We start from the raw sequence: 8,151 nt of genomic DNA, 5'->3' as shown, positions 1-8,151 counted from the left end.
TTAATAAATTTGCAAAAATTTCTACATTTCTGTTTTTTTTCAGTTCAGATGGGGTGCAGAGTGTACTTTAATGAGAAAAAATGAACTTTTTAGAATTTACCAAATGGCTGCAATGAAACGAAGAGTGAAAAATGTAAATGGGTCTGAATACTTTCCGTACCCACTGTAGTGATTCTTCCTTTCCGAGCTGTGGAAGCGAGATCATCTGCCACATTCTGGTGTCGCCTCATTGTTGAGAAACTGCTTTAAAAATTGTGTAGCCCCCTATAAGCTCTTCCTGCCCACAGTGCCCCCATCCAGCGAGTGTTTGAGAAAGGTTATTACACTGAAACGTCCCGATATTCACAACCAAGGATCACAATCTCATTTATCATTGCTGCGCGCTGTTTACTGCATCAATGGAGTGAACAGCTGAGATTCTCCAGACTCCACTCGCTCCTCACACTAAGCAATGTCTGCACTTCAGACTATATACCAGAGGCATCGCACACACGGCATCGTACACTAACTACTTCTGTTACATACGTTCTGCTCCGTACACACACGGCTCCGCTCCGTACACCTCGTACACACGGCTCTGCTCCGTACACCTTGTACACACACGGCTCCACTCCGTACACCTCGTACACGCGCGGCTCCGCTCCGTACACCTCGTACACGCGCGGCTCCGCTCCGTACACCTCGTACACGCGTGGCTCCGCTCAGTACACCTCGTACACGCGCGGCTCCGCTCCGTACACATCGTACACGCGCGGCCAGGCTCCGTACACCTCATACACGCGCGGCTCCGCTCCGTACACCTCGTACACGCGCGGCTCCGCTCCGTACACCTCGTACACGCGCGGCTCCGCTCCGTACACCTCGTACACGCGCGGCTCCGCTCCGTACACCTCGTACACGCGTGGCTCCGCTCCGTACACCTCGTACATGCGCGGCTCCGCTCCGTACGCCTCGTACACACGCGGCTCTGCTCCGTATACACACGGCTCCGCTCCATACACCTCGTACACACGGCTCCGCTCCGTACACCTCGTACACACACGGCTCCGCACACCTTGTACACGCGCGGCTCCGCTCCGTACACCTCATACACGCGCTACTCCGCTCCGTACACCTCATACACGCGCGACTCCGCTCCGTACACCTCATACACGCGCGACTCCGCTCCGTACACCTCGTAAACGCGGCTCCGCTCCGTACACCTCGTACACACGCGGCTCTGCTCCGTACACCTCGTACACGCGCGGCTCCGCTCCGTACACCTCATATACGCGGCTCCGCACACCTCGTACACGCGTGGCTCCGCTCCGTACACCTCGTACACGCGTGGCTCCGCTCCGTACACCTCGTACACGCGCGGCTCCGCACACCTCGTACACGCGCGGCTCCGCTCCGTACATCTCGTACACGCGCGGCTCCGCTCCGTACACCTCGTACACGCGCGGCTCCGCTCCGTACACCTCGTACACGCGCGGCTCCGCTCCGTACACCTCGTACACGCGCGGCTCCGCTCCGTACTCCTCGTACACGCGCGGCTCCGCTCCGTACTCCTCGTACACGCGCGGCTCCGCTCCGTACGCCTCGTACACGCGCGGCTCCGCTCCGTACGCCTCGTACACGCGCGGCTCCGCTCCGTACGCCTCGTACACGCGCGGCTCCGCTCCGTACGCCTCGTACACGCGCGGCTCCGCTCCGTACGCCTCGTACACGCGCGGCTCCGCTCCGTACGCCTCGTACACGCGCGGCTCCGCTCCGTACGCCTCGTACACGCGCGGCTCCGCTCCGTACGCCTCGTACACGCGCGGCTCCGCTCCGTACGCCTCGTACACGCGCGGCTCCGCTCCGTACACCTCGTACATGCGCGGCTCCGCTCCGTACACGCGGCTCCGCTCCGTACGCCTCGTACACACGCGGCTCCGCTCCGTATACACACGGCTCCGCTCCATACACCTCGTACACACGGCTCCGCTCCGTACACCTCGTACACGCGCGGCTCCGCTCCGTACACCTCATACACGCGCGACTCCGCTCCGTACACCTCGTAAACGCGCGGCTCCGCTCCGTACACCTCGTACACACGCGGCTCTGCTCCGTACACCTCGTACACGCGCGGCTCTGCTCCGTACACCTCGTACACGCGCGGCTCCGCTCCGTACACCTCGTATACGCGGCTCCGCACACCTCGTACACGCGCGGCTCCGCTCCGTACGCCTCGTACACGCGCGGCTCCACTCTGTACGCCTCGTACACGCGCGGCTCCGCTCCGTACGCCTCGTACACGCGCGGCTCCGCTCCGTACGCCTCGTACACGCGCGGCTCCGCTCCGTACACCTCGTACACGCGCGGCTCCGCTCCGTACACCTCGTACACGCGCGGCTCCGCTCCGTACACCTCGTACACGCGCGGCTTCGCTCCGTACACCTCGTACACGGGCGGCTTCGCTCCGTACACCTCGTACACGCGGCTCCGCTCCGTACACCTCGTACACGCGCGGCTCCGCTCCGTACACCTCGTACACGCGCGGCTCCGCTCCGTACGCCTCGTACACGCGCGGCTCCACTCCGTACGCCTCGTACACGCGCGGCTCCGCTCCGTACGCCTCGTACACGCGCGGCTCCGCTCCGTACACCTCGTACACGCGCGGCTCCGCTCCGTACACCTCGTACACGCGCGGCTCCGCTCCGAACGCCTCGTACACGCGCGGCTCTGCTCCGTACACCTCGTACACACGCGGCTCCGCTCCGTACACCTCGTACACACGCGGCTCCGCTCCGTACACCTCGTACACACACGGCTCTGCTCCGTACACCTCGTACACACGCGGCTCCGCTACATACGCCTCGTACACGCGCGGCTCCGCTCCGTACGCCTCGTACACACGCGGCTCTGCTACATACGCCTCGTACACTCGCGGCTCCGCTACGTACACCTCGTACACGCGCGGCTCCGCTCCGTACACCTCGTACACACGCGGCTCTGCTACATACGCCTCGTACACTCGCGGCTCTGCTCCGTACACCTCGTACACACGCGGCTCTGCTCGGTACACCTCGCACACACGCGGCTCTGCTACATACGCCTCGTACACTCGCGGCTCTGCTCCGTACACCTCGTACACACGCGGCTCTGCTACATACGCCTCGTACACTCGCGGCTCTGCTCCGTACACCTCGTACACACGCGGCTCCGCTCCGTACACCTCGTACACACGCGGCTCTGCTCCGTACACCTCGTACACACGCGGCTCTGCTACATCCACACTGTAAACCCCTCCTGACCCCACACATAAACTTCAGCTCATCCAGCACCATGACAACCAGCACAGCAGAGTCCTGCATCCACCGAGGCCCCTGATCATGTGACCCCTGACTCCTCCCCTCCTGTGACCTCATCACAGCTCCTGTGCACACAACAGCCATATATGTGGTGGCGGCTCTGCAGGTGGAGGTATGTGGAGACCCCATTACTGGGGCAGGGGGCATTAACCCCTTCAGCACGGAGGCTCTTTTGGGGTCTTGTGTTGCCCCTTTATAAGAATCATAAGGTTTCTGTTCTGTTTCCTGTAATAGATACATACGACCCAACTATGGAGACAGGAAGGGAGGAAACGTATTGTTCTCAGAGTACAGGACCCCCACAGTGTAATGCCCCCATTATGCCCCTTATACAGGATGTATGATGCCCCCCACACAGTGTAATGCCCCCATTATGCCCCTTATGCAGGATGTATGATGCCCCCACAGTGTAATGCCCCTTATGCAGGATGTATGATGCCCCCACACAGTGTAATGCCCCCATTATGCCCCTTATGCAGGATGTATGATGCCCCCACACAGTGTAATGCCCCCATTATGACCCTTATGCAGTATGTATGATGCCCCCACACAGTGTAATGCCCCCATTATGCCCTTTATGCAGTATGTATGATGCCCCCACACAGTGTAATGCCCCCATTATGCCCCTTATGCAGTATGTATGATGCCCCCACAGTACTGGAATAATCCCTCTGGAGTTGGTTTTCCCTTTGCCTGCTCCCCTCCATGTATACATGCATGTTGGGGAGCAGCCGGTCTTACTAGATATCGAGGCTTTGTACAGTAATATACGGCCTGAGGATGGTATCAGAGGAGTAAGACATTTCTTTAAATCGAGATCAATACAGTGTAGCAGACATAATGACTTCATGGAGGATCTTCTAAAATTTACTCTTTCTCATAACTTCTTTCTTATTGACAGGCAGTACTTCCTCCAGCTCAGGGGTACTGCGATGGGGAGCCCCTGTGCCCCCTCATATGCTAACTTATCCCTGGACTGGTGGGAGGAATCCACAATATTCAGAGATGATTATAAGTGTGGGATCCATATACTGGGGTATGGTACAAATATATTGACTACATTTTTATCATCTGGTCGGGGACGACTGAACAATCTTTTTAATTTGTTGGGGAACTCCGCATCAATAGAGTGGGCCTTAGATTTACATCTGAATTTAATTATAATAATAATAATATTTTTTATTTTTATAGCACCAACATATTCCACAGCACTTTACAATTTTAGGGGGCACTTATACAGACAATACAGACTTTACAGAATAAGCATAACTCAGATGTTAAAAGGAGTGAGGGTCGCAAGCTTACAGTCTATAAGGAAATAGGGAGACACAAAGGTAAAATGTACATATATTCTATAATACAGCTATAATATACTAAATAGGGTAAGTACATAACACTACATGAACTGGTCGCCAGCCAGTATGTGTACAGTACAGAGGCTAATCAGTGCATTGATTGTATGAGCATGATTTTGAAGAAAATTTTAATATGGGCCAAACTGGGACAGTTAGATAAGTGTGTTGAGGTGATGGGCCGGTCTAAAGAAATGGGTTTTTACGGCATGCTTAAAACTCTCCGTATTGGAAATTAATCGAATTATCCTGGGTAGTGCATTCCAAAGAATTGGTGCAGCACGTGAGAAATCTTGGAGACGGGAGTGGGAGGTTCGGATTACAGAGGATTTTAGTTTAAAGTTATTAGCAGAACGGAGGGCACGGGAAGGGTGGTAGACTGAGACGAGGGAGGAGATGTAGGGGGGTACTGAAGCATGGAGCACTTTGTGGGTGAAAGTGATACGTTTATATTGAACTCTGTATTGGATGGGCAACCCGTGCAATGACTGGCACAGGGAAAAGGCATCGGTGTAGCGGTTGGCGAGGAATATGATCCTGGCTGCTGCATTTAGGACGGATTGGAGAGGGGAGAGTTTAGAAAGAGGGAGACTGATTAGTAGAGAGTTGCAATAGTCTAGACGAGAATGAATAAGAGCTACAGTAAGAGTTTTTGCAGAGTCAAAAGTAAGAAAATTTCTGAATCTAGAGATGTTTTTGAGGTGTAGATGACACGAGCGAGTGAGTGATTTGATATGAGGAGTGAAGGAAAGATCTGAATCAAGTATGACCCCAAGACAAGTGGGCATGTTGCTGGCGAGTAATGGTGGAGCCACAAACGGAAATGGCAATATCGGGCACAGGTAGGTTAGTGGAGGGAGGAAATACGAGTAGTTCAGTTTTTGACAGATTCAGTTTTAAATAGAGGGAGGACATAGTGTTCGAGACGGCGGAAAGACATTCACTGGTATTTTGTAATAATGCAGGGGTGTTGTTTGGAGAAGAGGTGTATAATTGGGTGTCATCAGCTTAGAGATGGTACTGAAAACCGAATCTGCTGATTGTTTGTCCAATAGAAGCGGTATATAAGGAGAAAAGAAGGGCGCCTAGGACTGATCCTTGAGGAACCCTGACAATAAGGGGAAGTGGAGAAGAACAGTAGCCAGAAAAAGACACAGTGAAGGAGCGGTCAGAGAGGTAGGAGGAGAACCAGGAGAGGACAGTGTCCTTGAGGGCGATAGAGCGGAGCGTAGTGAGGAGGAGCTGGTGATCCACCGTGTCGAATGATTCAGAGAGATCCAGAGAATCAGCAGGGAGTAGTGACCATTAGATTTAGCTGTTAGTAGATCATTAGGGACTTTAGTGAGGGCAGTTTCAGTAGAATGTAAAGAGCGGAAACCAGATTGTAAAGGGTCAAGAAGAGAGTTATCTGAGAGATAGCGGATTAGGAGTGGACCAGGTGTTCCAGGAGTTTAGAGATAAAGGGAAGATTGGAGACAGGTCTGTAGTTAGCAGCACTGTTCTGGTCTAGGGATGGTTTTTTTCTTCTTCCGTGACTGGTTCGAAGTCAGAAAATGAGCATGATGCAGTGTGGGAGGGAGGAGCATGCATTACATTTGAGGATTGGGAGAAAAGTTTGTCGGATATGGTTAATTTTCTCTTTGAAACAATTGACCAGATCATCAGCGCTGAGGTCGGTGGTCGGGGCCTGTGCTGTTTGATTGAGGAGAGAGTGAAAAGTGTCAAACAGGCTTTTAGGATTATTGGACCGTGAGATGATGAGGTTGTTAAAGTAGGATTGTTTGGAGAGGTGAAGGGCGGAGTTATAGGTTTTAAGCATAAATTTATAATGGAGGAAATCTTCGGGCAGATTAGATTTTCTCCACAGCCGTTCAGCGCACCTGGAGCACCGCTGGAGAAGACGTGTTTGCGGCGTGTTTCAGAGTTGTCGCCGTCTGTGCCGAGTTGTTCTTTGTGTAGGAGGTGCAGCTTCATCCAGGGCGCATAGCAATGTTTTGTTATAATGCTTCAGTGCCGAGTCGGGACATGAGAGGGAGGAGATTGGGGCCAATGATGTTTGCAACTTTTTCATAAATTTCTGGGTGTTAATGGATTGTATATTTCTGTAAGTGTGGAAAGTGGGGGTGTCCTGAGCAGGGGGACAGTCCTTGACAGAGAATGAATGAAGGTTGTGATCAGAGAGTGCAAGAGGAGCATTAGTAAAGTCATGTATTGAACAGAGACAGGCGAAGATCAAGTCAAGAGTATTTCCATTTTCATGTGTAGGAGAATTAGCAAGCTGTGAAAGGCCGAAGGAGGAAGTTAGAGATAAAAGATGAGCTGCAGATAGGGAGACGGAATCGCCAATTGGGATGTTAAAGTCTCCCGTGATGAGGGTGGAGATGTCATAGGTGTAACATACCTGGCGGCGTCCTTGCATGGTGGTCCATCTCCCACTGTGCAAGAGCGCGCACTTGATCTCCAGTCCAGATTGTCTCTCTGGCTTCCCTCCATGCTGTCTGTTTGTGTCTGTTTCTGCTGCTTAAGGGCGGCGCCCGATCACTTCCTGCTTTTTGTACCTGCTGTGGGTCACACCCCTTGTGCGTCCTCAGCCTATTGCTGTCTGTCACCTGGTATATAGCTCAGCTGCTCCCATCTATCCCTGCCTGAGCATAGTGTTTCATTCAGTGTGTGCTTGCACTCTGAAGGTGCCAGGTCCCATTCTTTGTCTCCTGCTTTGCGGTATCAGTTCCCGTGTCTGAGCTGAGTCCTGTCTATGTCTCCTGCCTTGCGGTTTCAGTTCCTGTGTCTGAACTGAGTCCTGTCTATGTCTCCTGCCTTGCGGTATCAGTTCCCGTGTCTGAACTGAGTCCTGTCTATGTCTCCTGCCTTGCGGTATCAGTTCCCGTGTCTGAACTGAGTCCTGTCTATGTCTCCTGCCTTGCGGTTTCAGTTCCCGTGTCTGAACTGAGTCCTGTCTATGTCTCCTGCCTTGCGGTATCAGTTCCCGTGTCTGAACTGAGTCCTGTCTGTGTTCTCTTGTCTGCCTATCCTGGAGGCTGTATTTCCAGGCCTGTCTGAACACGCTCCTAGCCTGTTCCTTCCGCCTTCTAGGGGCCGATTACCTAGATCCGTTCCTGTATCTTGTCTGTCCTGTCTGAACACGCTCCTAGCCTGTTCCTCCCGCCTTCTAGGGGCCGATTATCTAGACCCGCTCCGGTATCTTGTCTGTCCTGTCTGAACACGCTCCTAGCCTGTTCCTCCCGCCTTCTAGGGGCCGATTACCTAGACCCGCTCCTGTATCTTGTCTGTCCTGTCTGAACACGCTCCTTGCCTGTTCATCCTGCCTCTCTGGGGCCGTATTCCCAGACCCGCTCCTGTATTCCGCTGCAGTGTCGGTCTCCTCCGTACACTCAGTTCCAGTCTGAACTCTCTCCTATCCTTTACCTGTTTTGCCTCTATGTCCATTCCCTTCCTTTTTCTGC

At 53.6% G+C, this 8,151-nt stretch overlaps 1 protein-coding gene across 1 annotated transcript in view; it reads left to right on the top strand.

Moving 5' to 3' along the window:
- The first annotated feature begins 3,385 nt into the window (after positions 1-3,385).
- LOC141220436 (uncharacterized) overlaps positions 3,386-8,151 on the top strand; it is an 84,216-nt gene continuing 79,450 nt past the window's right edge. Inside the window, exon 1 of the mRNA XM_073666355.1 lies at positions 3,386-3,447. The gene's annotated coding sequence lies outside the window, so the exon portion shown is untranslated. The remainder of the gene's footprint in view (positions 3,448-8,151) is intronic.

This window comes from Phyllobates terribilis, unplaced genomic scaffold, assembly GCF_046119375.1.
Source record: "Phyllobates terribilis strain yellow unplaced genomic scaffold, ASM4611937v1 Scaffold_296__1_contigs__length_2355070, whole genome shotgun sequence".
NCBI classification, from domain to species: domain Eukaryota; kingdom Metazoa; phylum Chordata; class Amphibia; order Anura; family Dendrobatidae; genus Phyllobates; species Phyllobates terribilis.
This window is presented reverse-complemented; position numbering and strand designations above follow the sequence as displayed.